General features: G+C 49.6%; 1 protein-coding gene across 4 annotated transcripts in view; it reads right to left on the minus strand.

The window, feature by feature from the left end:
* CDKAL1 (CDK5 regulatory subunit associated protein 1 like 1) overlaps window positions 1-8618 on the minus strand; it is a 653278-nt gene extending 644660 nt beyond the window's left edge. For 2 of the 4 annotated variants that reach the window (XM_043540053.1, XM_043540054.1), the window contains exons 1-2: window positions 8425-8581; window positions 6382-6424 (exon numbers count right to left, since the gene is read on the minus strand). The gene's annotated coding sequence lies outside the window, so the exon portion shown is untranslated. Of the gene's footprint in view, window positions 1-6381; window positions 6425-8424 lie in introns of all 4 variants that reach the window. The other 2 variants (XM_007054896.4, XM_043540055.1) reach the window with 2 other exon arrangements.
* Window positions 8619-12759: the final 4141 nt, after the last annotated feature.

The following is a 12759-nucleotide window of genomic DNA, read 5'->3' on the forward strand; positions in this document are numbered from 1 at the left end:
TTTGCAAGATCAGACCCTTGAACAGCAAGGGGTCCATGATATCAACTCATAAACCTACATATGATTTCTCTCCCTTTATTTCTGCTTGTTTAAGATTAAGGCCAAAAACGTAAGGGTAAGAATGAAAACTAACCCTTATCTTATCCCCACTGTATTTAAGTATTGCACATAAGAAATGTAAGTCAACCACAGTTCAGCAATACATTCAATACTTGGGCATACCAAGTAACATCTAGTTTTCTGGCTTAAAGCTCATGTCTGATTCTTAACATATTTTTACACTACTTAGGATCACATGGGCTATCAACAAGTACAAAAGGAAAATAACACATTCATCAAGAATTTTGTGAAAGAGCTCATAGTGGCTGGCAACCTAATCTATTCAGGACAATGATACTAACACATGACATTGAAGATGTAACTGCCAAATTAATCAAACCCTTCGGTAAATACAATTCAGACAAGCAGATTCAACACCTCAAAAAACTAGTCTATATACAAACTCAAAAGATAACTACAATTTTATAATGCCACTTATATAGGGTGACCATATTTCCCTATGCTGAATATAGGACACCTGGTAAAATTACTCATACTCAAGCGAGTTCAACGGTAATCAATCAGAACTATGCAGTACAATCGTTAAATTAACATCAAGTTGACTGAGCCCCCTTTAAGAAGAAATACTGCATAGTTGGATTCTTTATATTTACCTTCTTATCTTTAAGACTTCAGGGTTCACACTAGGCATGTAAATACCATTTTAAAAGTTAACCGTTTAAACGATTAAAAAATATGTCATTTAAATGGTTAACCAATTAAGCGTGGCTGGCATCGCCTGTATTGTTCATCAATCAGGAGGTGGAGGCAGGTCAGATAAAATGATTTTAAAATAATACCTGGCACTTATAGTACAGTATAATTTCAGTTAACTGGGATTTTCAGATAAAAGGAATTAGGTTATCTGAATCCAGAGTGCATCCCCCATGTTCCCTATGTTGGTTGGTAGCACTCACGTTTATGTGAGTGCCCGATTATCTGAAAGTTTAGGCTGTCCCCCAGGCCATTTGGATATACGGGAGTGTACTGTACTTCGTACCAGAGTACATTACAGGTGAATCCTTACTATTGGAAGTGAGTTAGGGAATGTGTCTAATTTGTTATATCAAGGAATTGTGAATCAGTGTTTTTAGTACTACTCCTGCCTCTGCTTCTAACTCACTCTGATTTTGAGCAAGTCAGTATGGTTATGATTAAGAAAGTGACTGAGTAAAAACAATGTTGTGCTTCTTGACATCTGTTTCCCTGCGTGTGTATTCAGTCATTAAAAAAAAAAATTATAACATCATGTTTTGTATCCTGGCTAGACTGGTAGAACCAACATAGCTATGGGACACGAAGCTGGATTCTGTATCATTTTTTATACATCAGCAGCACTACAACTGAATCTTTTATTTCTATTGATGATGCTCAAGACTAAGTACAAGGCTCTAGAGATTCCAGGTTGAGTTTTCAGTGGTGTCAGAAAAAACATTTTTACTTTTAGACTGAGCAAATTTGATGTGGAATCATCAGGATGCAGTAAATATGGAACCTCACAATGCCATTTTTCAAAGGCTAACTCTGCCCTCAACATCTTCATTTTAGAGGCGAAAATACTAATGTGTGTGTGGAATTATGGAGCTTAATGCTTATAAAATACTTTGATATCCTTTGAAAGACATTTTAGAAGTGCAAAGCAGCACTCTCCATTAAAGATATAGGGAGAATGAAAAAATATTCCAACTGAAATGTGGGGTTTAAGTTGATATTCTTTTAAATTTTCTTGTCCAGATGAGGGTTTTAGTTGTGCAGGGCTAATACAGTAAGGTTGTGTCTACACTACAGCCTATGGCAGCACCCCCCGAACAACATAAGTTATACCAACATTAGCATTCATGCGCACAGCACTATGTCAGCGGGAGAGCTTCTGCTGCGACATAGCTTCTGCTGCTCATGGAGGTGGGTTTTTCTTATGTCGACAGGAGAGCTCTCTCCCATCAGCATAGATCTCTCTTTACCTGATGCACTATAGTGGCACAGCTGCTCTGCTGCAGCACTGTATATTTATACATGGCCCAAGAGACTTGTTATCCTGCTGAGTACCTATTGAGGGGATTTTGGTGTTTTAGGATGTATGCTAACCTGTCATCTGCTACTGGTGTGCAATGTTATAGGCACTAGAATCTTTGACCCTGGGAAATGTTGTTGCTGATGAAAGGGATGCTGAGTGTCACAGGATAAGTGCAGGGTGACCAGATGTCCTGTTTTTAAGCCCTCCTGCAAGTGTCCCAACATTTTCTTAAAAACGGGCAAACTGTCCCAGATTTTCTGTCTCCCCCCATCACTACTGATGGATCCACTGTAGCTGCTGGCTGGACCCCTGTTTGCCAGCCGCCCGTCCACCAGCGGTGAGTTGGAGGTTCCAGTGGCCAACGATGGGGAAAGGGTGTGCAAGGCTGGTGGCAGGGTGAAGATGCAGCTGGCAGGGTCAGCCACTCCCCTGCTGGTCTGTCAGCACAGCCCCTGCTGTGTGCCAGCTCTCAGTCAGCAGAGCCCCATCCCACTTCCAACCAGCACTGGCTGCGCACTGCAAGCTGCGGTGGCTGGTGAGTGCGGGCAGGTGCCAGATGGTGGCCACTAACATGTCGTCTATGTTGCCCACCAATCGGCCCTTTAAGCGTTCCCCCTCTCGCTGTCCTCTCCTTGCTTTGCCCCTTCTCAACCTCCTGCAACTCACTGTTCTTCTATGTCCTCCCCGGCAGGGTGCATCCCATGCCCAGAGAACCAGCCCCTGGTCGGAGCACTCAGCTCACGAACAGCCTGGCCAGCAGGCTCCTTCCTGCCCCACCGCCTCTGGCTGGGCTGGCGCCCCAGGAAAGCCCAAGACCCTCCAGCCCAGAGCACTGGCCAGGAGGAGCCAAGCCCTGCCTGTGCCAAAGCCCCACACAGCGCTGGCATGGGGAAGCCTCTCTGCCTCTCAGCTAAGCTCTAAAGTGGCAGGGTGGAAGCGATTTTCAGCCTGTTCATGCCCCAAACCTACAGGCTCCACAGCAGTTCCTGGAGCAGGGGCTCAGCACCCTTTCCACACACACCCCCGCCCCAGGGAGCAAGGGGTTGCTCCGTCCCCTAGGCACACTCCCCTCCTGAGCCACCTCTCCAGCGGAGTTTGCTGAAGTCCCTGCAGTCAGGTTTCCTGGTGACAATGCATTCTGAGGGCTTAACCCCTTCCTGCCCACACTGTAGCCAGGAAGTGGCTGGGTTTTGTCAGTGGCCAGCAGCAGTCTGGAGGTGTTAGCTGCCTTTTGATACTGCAGGCAGGAAGGAACAAGCTGCTTCCAACCTGGGATGGGGTGGGGAGGAGAAGCGATGAGCTCTGCAAAGATACAGGCCAGGTCATCCCTTCCACCCCCTCCTCCCCTGACACTGGAAGCAGCTCCCATCCCTTTCCTCCCGCACAATGCTGAAAGGCTGCTGCTGGCCACATTCTGGTGTGAACCCTGGCAGAAATCTGGAGAGGAGGGGCATATGACCCTTCTTTCCCAGCCAATGTCTTGCCTCAGGAAGACACAGCACCAGGAGAGGCGGGTCCGTCCTGGGGGTCCAGCCAGGCATGGAGGACAGAGCACCAGGTAGAGAGGGTCAGATGGGTTGGTCACGCCCTGTGTGAGTGAGTGTGTGTCAACCCTCCCCGTGTGAACAACGGATGTAAAAGGTTAACCGGTAAGCAACAGTTAACCCGCCTTAACCATTAACCCCGGGCCGTCCCACGGCGGCCGGCCAACCCCATTGGCATAAAAACCCCACCTGCACGATCAGCAGAAGTTAAGTCGGCAGGAGAAGCTCTCCCGCCGACTTAGCCCTGTGCACATGAGTGCTTATGTCAGTGTAACTTATATTGCTCACGAGAGAGGCTTAATCACCACCTTAAGCAATGTAAGTTATGCTGACATAGGCTGTAGTGTAGACATAGCCTCATATGCTAAGCTTTCCATCTATCCTGATGCCAATTTCACTATTTTCCAAGTTACCAATGATAGATAAGACCTGAATTTCTCAGGTACAGTAACTCCTCACTTAACTTTGTAGTTATCTTCCGGAAAAATGCAACTTTAAGCAAAACCATGTTAAGTGAATCCAATTTCCCCATAAGATTCCCTTTTCCGGCGGGACCCTCCACCACAGTCCCTGCTCCTGCCGCATGCTGGGCAAGGAGGCAGCCCCATCCCTTACCCCCCAGTGAGGCTACAGTCAGGGGCAACAGCAGGGGAGGAGGTGCACGCAGCACGCCCCGGCACCCACCAAGGGGGAGGCGAGGGAGATTCCTGGACCTGAGAGGGGCCCTAGGAGCACATGCAGTGACAGTGGTGGGGGTGAGTGTGCTGCTGGGGGGCCAGGAAAGGGGGGCTCCTGCCCCAGAGCTCGCTGCTGCCAGCAGGGAAAGGGCTGGGGGGAGTCCTCCTCTCTGGCCCCTGTCCCGGAGCAGCCTGCCTGTACCCCAAATTCATCCCCAGCCCTGCCCCACCCTAAAGCCCACACCCCCAGCCAGAGCTTTTACCCTGCCACCGCACCCTCAACCCTCTACCCCAGCCCTGAGCCCCTCCAACACCTTATCCCCAGTCCCAGCCAGAGCCCTCATCCCCCTGCACTCCAACCCTCTGCCCCAGCCCTGAGCCTCTCTAACCCCCCAAACCCACCAGCCCCAGACAGAGCCCTCACCCCCCACACTCCTACTCTCACCCTGAGCCCCTCCCACACCCCAAACCCCTCATTCCCAGCCCCAGAGCCCTCACCCCCTACACCGCTACTCTTGCCCTGAGCCCTTCCCATCCCCAAACTCCCTCCCAGAACCTGCACCCCCTCCCATCCCCAAACTCCCTCCCAGAACCTGCACCCCCTCCCTCCGCACCCCCTCCCATCCCCAAACTCCCTCCCAGGGCCTGCACCCCAATTCCCTGCCCCAGCCTAGGGCCTGCACCCCAGACCTCCTCCCCCACCCAAACTCCCTCCCAGAGCCTTGGGCAGGTGGGGGGGTGGAGTTTTGGGGGGGCGGGTTCAGAGCATCACCAAAATTTCTACAAACCTGCCACCCCTGAGCAGGGCTTCTGGTCCACCCTGGTTCCAAGCCCCCACCAGCTAGCTGCAATGGGCTGCTCTTCCTGCAAGCAGTGGACAAAGCAGGCGGCTGCCAAACAACATCAGAAGGGAGCACTGCACAACTTTAAACGAGCATGTTCCCTAATTGATCAGCAACGTAGCAACGAAACAACGTTAACTGGGACGACTTTAAGTGAGGAGCTACTGTACAAAATCAAACAGAAAAAACACTAACAAAAACCTTTCAGATATACTGTATGAATATGCATTAAATTATAAAGAAGCTAAAATGGGGCCAGAATCTTTGTTTTTTTCCTTTGCAAGTCACCTTTAAGTCTGGGTCTCAGGAATCTTATTTACTTTTTACAAGCAGCCCAGTATTCTAATATGCACTATCCATGGTTCCACACAGTAGACAAAACATTTTGTATGTGAAGTTCAGTTTCAAGTTTGAGACCTTCCAGCTGCAAGAGAAAGTTTCATCAACAATATCTCAGTCCTTTTAAAACCTAAATTACACACGCACACATGTATATGAATATTTCAAGCTGGCAAGCCAATAAATTGATAAAAAAACAAGATGGACATAATGTCAGTCGACTTATACTGCTAACCTGAGAACATAACTAACCACGAATGAAACACTCCAGAAGTAAGTTATAAAAGGTAATCAATTAAGTTTATATTATTCATTTTCCCCAGTCTGAAGTTTCTTCCTCTAGCATGCAATAAAACACTACACAGGCCCAATATACACACCATATTGCAATGGTTTAATTAAATGTGTGATTTAAAAATCAAACAGGTACAAAACCCTCTGTGAACACTCATAACTCAATTTAAGCCTGTCTTACGATGACTTTGTTAAATCAATTCCTTACCATCTTAGCTAAATCAGTATAAGCCTGGGTTAAACTGATTTAACTATCTGTGTAGAAGTCTGCACCAATCTAACTAAATTTAAAAACAAATGTTTAAACTGATTTAGTTAAACCAGTCCACCTTGTATGAATTAGAAAACCAAAAATCTATGCTAAGAGAGGGGTAAAGAGGCCCTTGGAAAAAATAATTGCTCCAAGACACTACTGCTCTTTTCTTAAGTAAGGTCTAGGTGAAGCGTGAGACAAGTTATGGAACAAAGCATTTTAAAATTAGACAAACCCTATTTTCAGGTTCATAAAGTGAAAAAAATTAGATAGCTCTAAAGCAACATACTAAAACACCATGACCAGACTAAAAACATACCTTGATTTCTGCAACGTGCCTTAAGTTCTCTTGAATAAAGTATCTGAAAAGTAGAAAAGACTCTTAGAGACAAGATTCACCTAAACATACTCACAAGTCTGCCATAGATAGAATATCAGTTATTGAATTTGATTTATGTGTTCTTAAATACATAACTTAGTAAACACTTCAATTTTGGCTGTGTACCGGAACTCCGCATTTGGCACCTGAGGAACATGTTTACAGACTCCTGAAGTAAGGCAGCTATTCTAGATAAGGATAAATGTTCAGAGTAAAAAGAGAAGTCTAAGGTGGCAGAAGTGTATTGATAAAAGTTTTGTTTACTAATGAGTTTTAGGGTGACCAGATGTCCCAATTTTATAGGGACAGTCCCGATTTTGGGGTCTTTTTCTTATATAGTCTCCTATGACCCCCCCATCCTGTCCTGATTTTTCACACTTGCTGTCTGGTCACCCTGATGAGTTTGCACAGTATGACCACTATGAGCTACATATTGACTCTGAAGTGCGTTATTTTCTTTAAGAGCGTTTAGTGTTAGTGTTTTGGAAAGATACTAATCTCAGAGCTCTATAAATGGAAGATCCTGATTTATCCACCAGAATACAGTACATGCAGTAATAATGCAAGTTCCTGAACACTGCGCTACCAATGCAGCAAATGATTGAGAGAGACCACATCTCGGGATTAAGTCAGTACTTTTCTCTTATTGATCATTCAGTCCTTGCTGCAGAGTGCTAACAAAGTTAACTAGATGGTGATTTTTGACATCAACATATGCCCCAGAAGGAACTGAGCTGAGATCACATAAGTATCACTGATTAGTAAATGTGAGCTTCTGTCTGTGAGCTTCATGCATCCGATGAAGTGAGCTGTAGCTCACAAAAGCTTATGCTCTAATAAATTGGTTAGTCTCTAAGGTGCCACAAGTACTCCTTTTCTTTTTACGGATACAGACAAACACAGCTGCTACTCTGAAATCTGTCTGTTCAGTCACTTCTGCTCCAACACATCACAGATGATAGTATTTGCATCAGGCCTTCTCACAGATTCATCTTCATATTAAAAAAATATATATTTTAAAAGGAAAGAATAGACAAATCTTGGCATTCAAAAGATTCTGGTTTGAATGCATCATGGTGGACTGAACTAACAGATCTTGTCATCTTTCATAACACTGAAACACCATGGGAGGAAGAAACCAGACGCTGAGCTTTAGCCAACATATTCTTAGAACATGGGTCCAGCAGTGTTGCCTAATAGCTAGAACAACAGACTGGAACTCAGGAGTCTTGGGTTTATTCCCAGCGGCCTCGGGCGTACTGGGTGACCAGGCAAGTAATTTCACCTCTGTGCTCCAGGATATGCCACACTGCAATCACAGAGCGCGTCTGCAGCTAGCTGGCTCAGGTATAGGCAGCAAAGAAGCCAAGACAGCACAAGCTGCAGAGCCTGCTGGAGACACTGGGTGATGCCTCGCACGGGTAGCCAGCGGTGCCACGGTACCAGGACCCCAGCCAGGCAGCTCCGCGCTCGCTCGCGGAGTCCGCACAAGCCACACGACCCCAGGACTGCCGGGCAGGTGCCTCCTCGGTTTCCTCCATCTGTAAAATGGGGACAATGATCCTGCCCCCTCCCACACACGCACGTGGAGAGCTGCGCACCAGCAGCGCCAGGCGGGAGCCGGCTACGACGTTACCGTTACTGCCAAGGGGCTGCCCAAGCTGGGGGACAGAGCACAGCCGCGCGCTCCGCGCAGGGCCCCGGGCACCGCCACCCCAGGGGCTCCGCACAAGCCGCCCCCACCTCCCGTTAACACGGGGGGCCGCCGCTCGCAGGCGGGGGAAGGGGGGGATGTGCCACCACAAGGGGCCGGGGAGTGTTACCGCCCCGCGCTGCTCTTGAGGGGCCAGCCCGCGCCCCCCGGCAGCCCCAGAAACGCGCCTGAGGAGGCTGTGCCCCCGCGAGACCCGCTGGGGGAGGGGGCTACACGCTGAATAAACGACTCGGGGAGGGGGAGGGGGAAGAGTGGCAGTTACGACTCACCTCCCAGCCCGCGCGCTCAGCTGGACTCCACCATGATGCCGGCCGCCCGCCCCGCCCCGCCCCTTCACACGTCAAAACGTCGCAGCCGCGACAGGCTCCCAGGGCGGCCAAACTATTCCGTACCTTGGGCCCTCAGCTCCGCACAAACACACCCCCTACCAGAGCGAGGCTGGCCCCGCCCCCAGGTCTGCGCTGAGCCTTCTGAGTCCCGGGCTCCTCCCACCTCCGCTCGCGGGGCGGAGGGAGGCGGGGCTGGGGCTGGGGCTGCCGAACGTTCCACGCGGGAGGGTGGGGCCGGGTTTGTGGGGAGATTGTTCGTTGTTCCGCGGCCCCCTAGTGGCCGAGCCGCTCCCTGACGCTGGGGCACGTGTCCCTGCTTTTCTCCGCCGCCAGGGGCTGCAACCTGCCTGCCGGCTGCGCGTGGCACCTTCGCAGGGAGTCCTGCGGCTTGGGCTCCGAGCCCACACCGGCTCCTGGGAGGCTCGCGCTGAAAGCGCCGGACTTAGCACCACTCACCTTGGGCTGCTGACGCCATAACAGGGCCCGCTTCGGGGCCCTGCCAAGGCTGCGTTTTAATGGGGGATATGCCTAACAGCTCCAGCTCACATGCGGCCTCCAGGATAAATCTGTCCAGAGTTTGCCCCAAGGCCCAGCACATGGCTTAGGTCCGGGTTGGGCAACCTTTTTGGCCCAAGGGCCACATTAGGGTGCAAAACTGTATGGAGGGCCAGGTAGGGAAGGCTGTGCACATGTCTCCAACCAGCCTGGCCCTCACCCCCTCCCACTTCCCACCTCTGACTGTCCCCCTCAGAACCCCCAACCCATCCAAACCCCCCACCCCCACCCCGCTCCTAATACCAGATGGAAAGAACAACAACAAAACTGATATTTTTTTAACTTGCAGAAAAGAGAATTATAATGTATCTGAAACATCTCGAAGTGCATATATTCACAGTTTTATTTTGGAGCAGGCTGTATCTCCTTCAGGGCATTAAAAACACAGTTTTTTGTAATTGCATTATGGATGTCATGCTAATCCATTTTGCAGTGGCCTTAGAATCCCTTTTTGTAAAAATAACAGATTTTCTCCCTATAGCAAGTAGAAAAGTTGTGAAAGCCATGGGTCTACTAATAGAAGCTTTTTATCTAACAGCAGATAAAGCCTGGCAGTCTCTTCCTCCATCTATGAATATTATTACACTTAAACTAATTATACAATATTTTTATCTGAGGCCAGTCACAGGAAAATAGGATATCAGTGAGAGCAAAGTAATGGGAGAGATGTGAAAAATTAGAACAGGACAAAGAGAGACAAGAGTTAACAGAATACACCATGAAGTGTTGAAGCAGTCTTTAAAAACTAATCGGTGTGGGCCAGGTTCCTGAGAGCTTGTATGTATCACGTGCATTATCTGGTATCAGACACTGAAACATTGTTGCTGTTGATTAAAATATCATATATGTTTGTGTTGAGTCTGTATGTAAAGTCTGTGGTAAACACATAAACAGTGTTCAGGGATCCTGCCCATGAAACAAAGTAATGATAGTAACTCATCAGTATGTCAGTTTTAACTGCTCCCATCTCTACCTTGCAGCAGTGAGTGGTGCTAATCTCTTCTCAAATGTCCTTCCTCATAACTGATGTTGTTTAGTAGTGGTCCCTTTTGGCTTTAAATCTATCATCATCTAGACTGACCTCCTTCATAACACAGGCCATAGAATTTCACCCAGTTATTCTTGTAGTAGGGGAAATTATTCTTCCATACTATGTGTGATCATTATCAAGCCCAATGTCTGATAAATGAAATAGAGCATGTCTTTCAATTAGTGCCTCTGCATTTGTTGAAGAGGAAGACTGAAAAGCAGAGGCGGCTCTACCAATTTTGCCGCCCCAAGCAGTCGCCGCCGAATTGCTGCCACCGCAACAGCAGCGGAGCTGCCACCAAATTGCCGCCGCGCCCGGAAGAGCGGCAGAGCTGCCGCCCAAAAGCCGCCGCAGCGGGAAGAGCGGCAGAGCTGCCGCCAAATTGCCACCGTGAGACACGGACTGCCACCCCATTCTCAGTGCCGCCCCAAGCACCTGCTTGGAAAGCTGGTGCCTGGAGCCGGCCCTGCTGAAAAGGCTTGAGAACTAAGGAGGAGCAACCACTGCTTGGAGAAAAGCAACAAAAAGACAAAACACTGGCCATTACAATAGTTTTATATCTCAAATGCTCCACATCGCAGCTACCAAATACTTCAACACCCTCTTCAGCAAGGGACAAGCAAACAAAATCTATCCTCATTCTCTAAGTGTAAGCGGGGGGAATAGTCCCGCTCTTGTGGGGAACTTTCCTGGCTTCTGCACTACCCTGGTGAAGTGGGCTAGCGAAAGGATCTGAGTCCTCGCTCCCACTTCCTTTACCCAGTGGCCTCCCTGCCCTTGAGGATGCCCCTTCCACTCTACTGTCTGGCAGAGTCCTCGTAACACCCCAACAAGGCTGGGCCCAGGATTCCTGGGGGACTCGACCCCCAACCCTGCTGTGGTCACCTAGGACAGGGGCTAGAGTGTCCCCACTCCATGGTACTCTCTCTGCACTGGGTACTTCTCTGACCCACTGACCATTACATACAAGTTAAAGCAAATGCAAGTTATTTAATCAACAATTAATTTTAAAAAGAATAAGGAAAAATGGGAAAGGTTAAAGGAAACACATCACCCCGCTCTGTGGCAGGGAACATCACAAACAGTGTCTCTGGAATGTCAGGGCAGTTCACAGTCTGTTCCTTGTAAGTCCCAGGCCTTCTTCTCAGGCCCTGGCTTTGCTGCAGGGATGCTGTGGGTTGGACACTTGCTCTGGTGGTGGCCACACGCTCTCAAGCTCTAAGTGGTAGGACCCTTCTTTCCAGTATCGCCCCCGCCCTGTCGGGCTTATGATCCAAGCCTGGCCTGCAGAGCCCCTTGGCTGAGGCGTTTCCCTGTGCTGGGCCCGCTGCCCAGGGTCCCCCTCGCTCTCCCCAGCTGCTCACAGCACCCAGCTCCAGCCCCAGCTCCACCACTCGGTCTCTGCACTGCTGCTGCTGCTGCTCTGCCTCCAGCTCCCTGGGCTGCTTCTCCGGCCCCTCTGCCTCTGGTTGCTGCAGCTCTGCTCCCAGGACAGGTCTCCTCTGCAGGTTGCTTCTGTGACTCTGCTCCCAGCACTGACCTGCTTCCTGGGCTGCTTTTCTGGCCCCTCTGCCTCTGGTTGCTGCAGCTCTGCTCCCAGGGCAAATCTGCTCTCTCTGGGATGTACCTCTGGCATTGGGGATGCAGCTCTGCTCCCAGGACAGGGTCTGCTCTCTCTGGATCTGGCACAGCTCTGCTCCCCAGCTTAGCTTGGGCTCCTGCTTTCTCCTTAGCTCGGCCCCACTCTGTCTGTCTGACCCAGGCAAATCCAGCTCATACGGAGGACGGGACCTCCCTGGCCTCCTGACTCCCTGATTAGCCTGCCCGCCCTGTCATTCAGGATGAGCTGGAGCATTGGCCTCTCCCCATTGTTCCTGGGGGCTGTCAGTCTCAGGGTCCTGATTCCCCATCAACCCTTTCCCCTTTTTAGTACTGGGAGCTAGAAAACCAAAACACCCCCACTGAATGTTAGTAAGGGGGCAACAGTCCCCTTACATAAGTTTCAGGTCTGCAGAGAATGGACATCGAATGGTTTCACAAACCAGCAGCAGGATCTCTGGAGAATGTCAGCAATCCTTCTCAGCAGCTTTTGGTACTGCTTGGCCTGCCCAGGTATAGACCATCGATGGAACCTGCTCTTCCTCAGAGTAAGGATCGTTGGACTCAAAGGGTGGAGCCATTGGTACCAGCTCCACATTTTGGTAGCTCAGCTGGAAGTGTAGCCTTATGAATAGCATCCCAACAATGTGGGAGTGTCCCTGGCCCTACTGGAGCTTAGGATAGAGAGTGACGTGTGGACAACATATGGAAGTCTCTATCACCAAGTCTGTCGGGATCAGTGACACCGAATCCGTGTAAATTGCCAGATTCTCAAGCAGGGTGTACTGAGGTCAGGCAGGAGGAAAACTGGCTTTGGAATTGGATATGTTGGTATGGATGCAGTTGTTTTGGTATAGCGTGGAAACCACTGGTGCAAAAGGCAATCTGCTAATACTGTCCTGACACACCTTTGCAGATGGTTTCAGAGCATTAAAAGCTCTTGGTAGTGTCAGTGCTGGCCCGTGATCCCCATGAGTTCCAGATGAGCCATCTCAGGGGAACGGAGTCTCACTTGATCCCAAGGGAAGGGGGAAAGCCACCCTCTTCTTAGGAGGGTCGTTTTGCCCTCCTTCCTCTAAGGGTGTTTCTCC

The sequence above is a fragment of the Chelonia mydas genome, chromosome 2 (assembly GCF_015237465.2).
Source record: "Chelonia mydas isolate rCheMyd1 chromosome 2, rCheMyd1.pri.v2, whole genome shotgun sequence".
NCBI classification, from domain to species: domain Eukaryota; kingdom Metazoa; phylum Chordata; order Testudines; family Cheloniidae; genus Chelonia; species Chelonia mydas.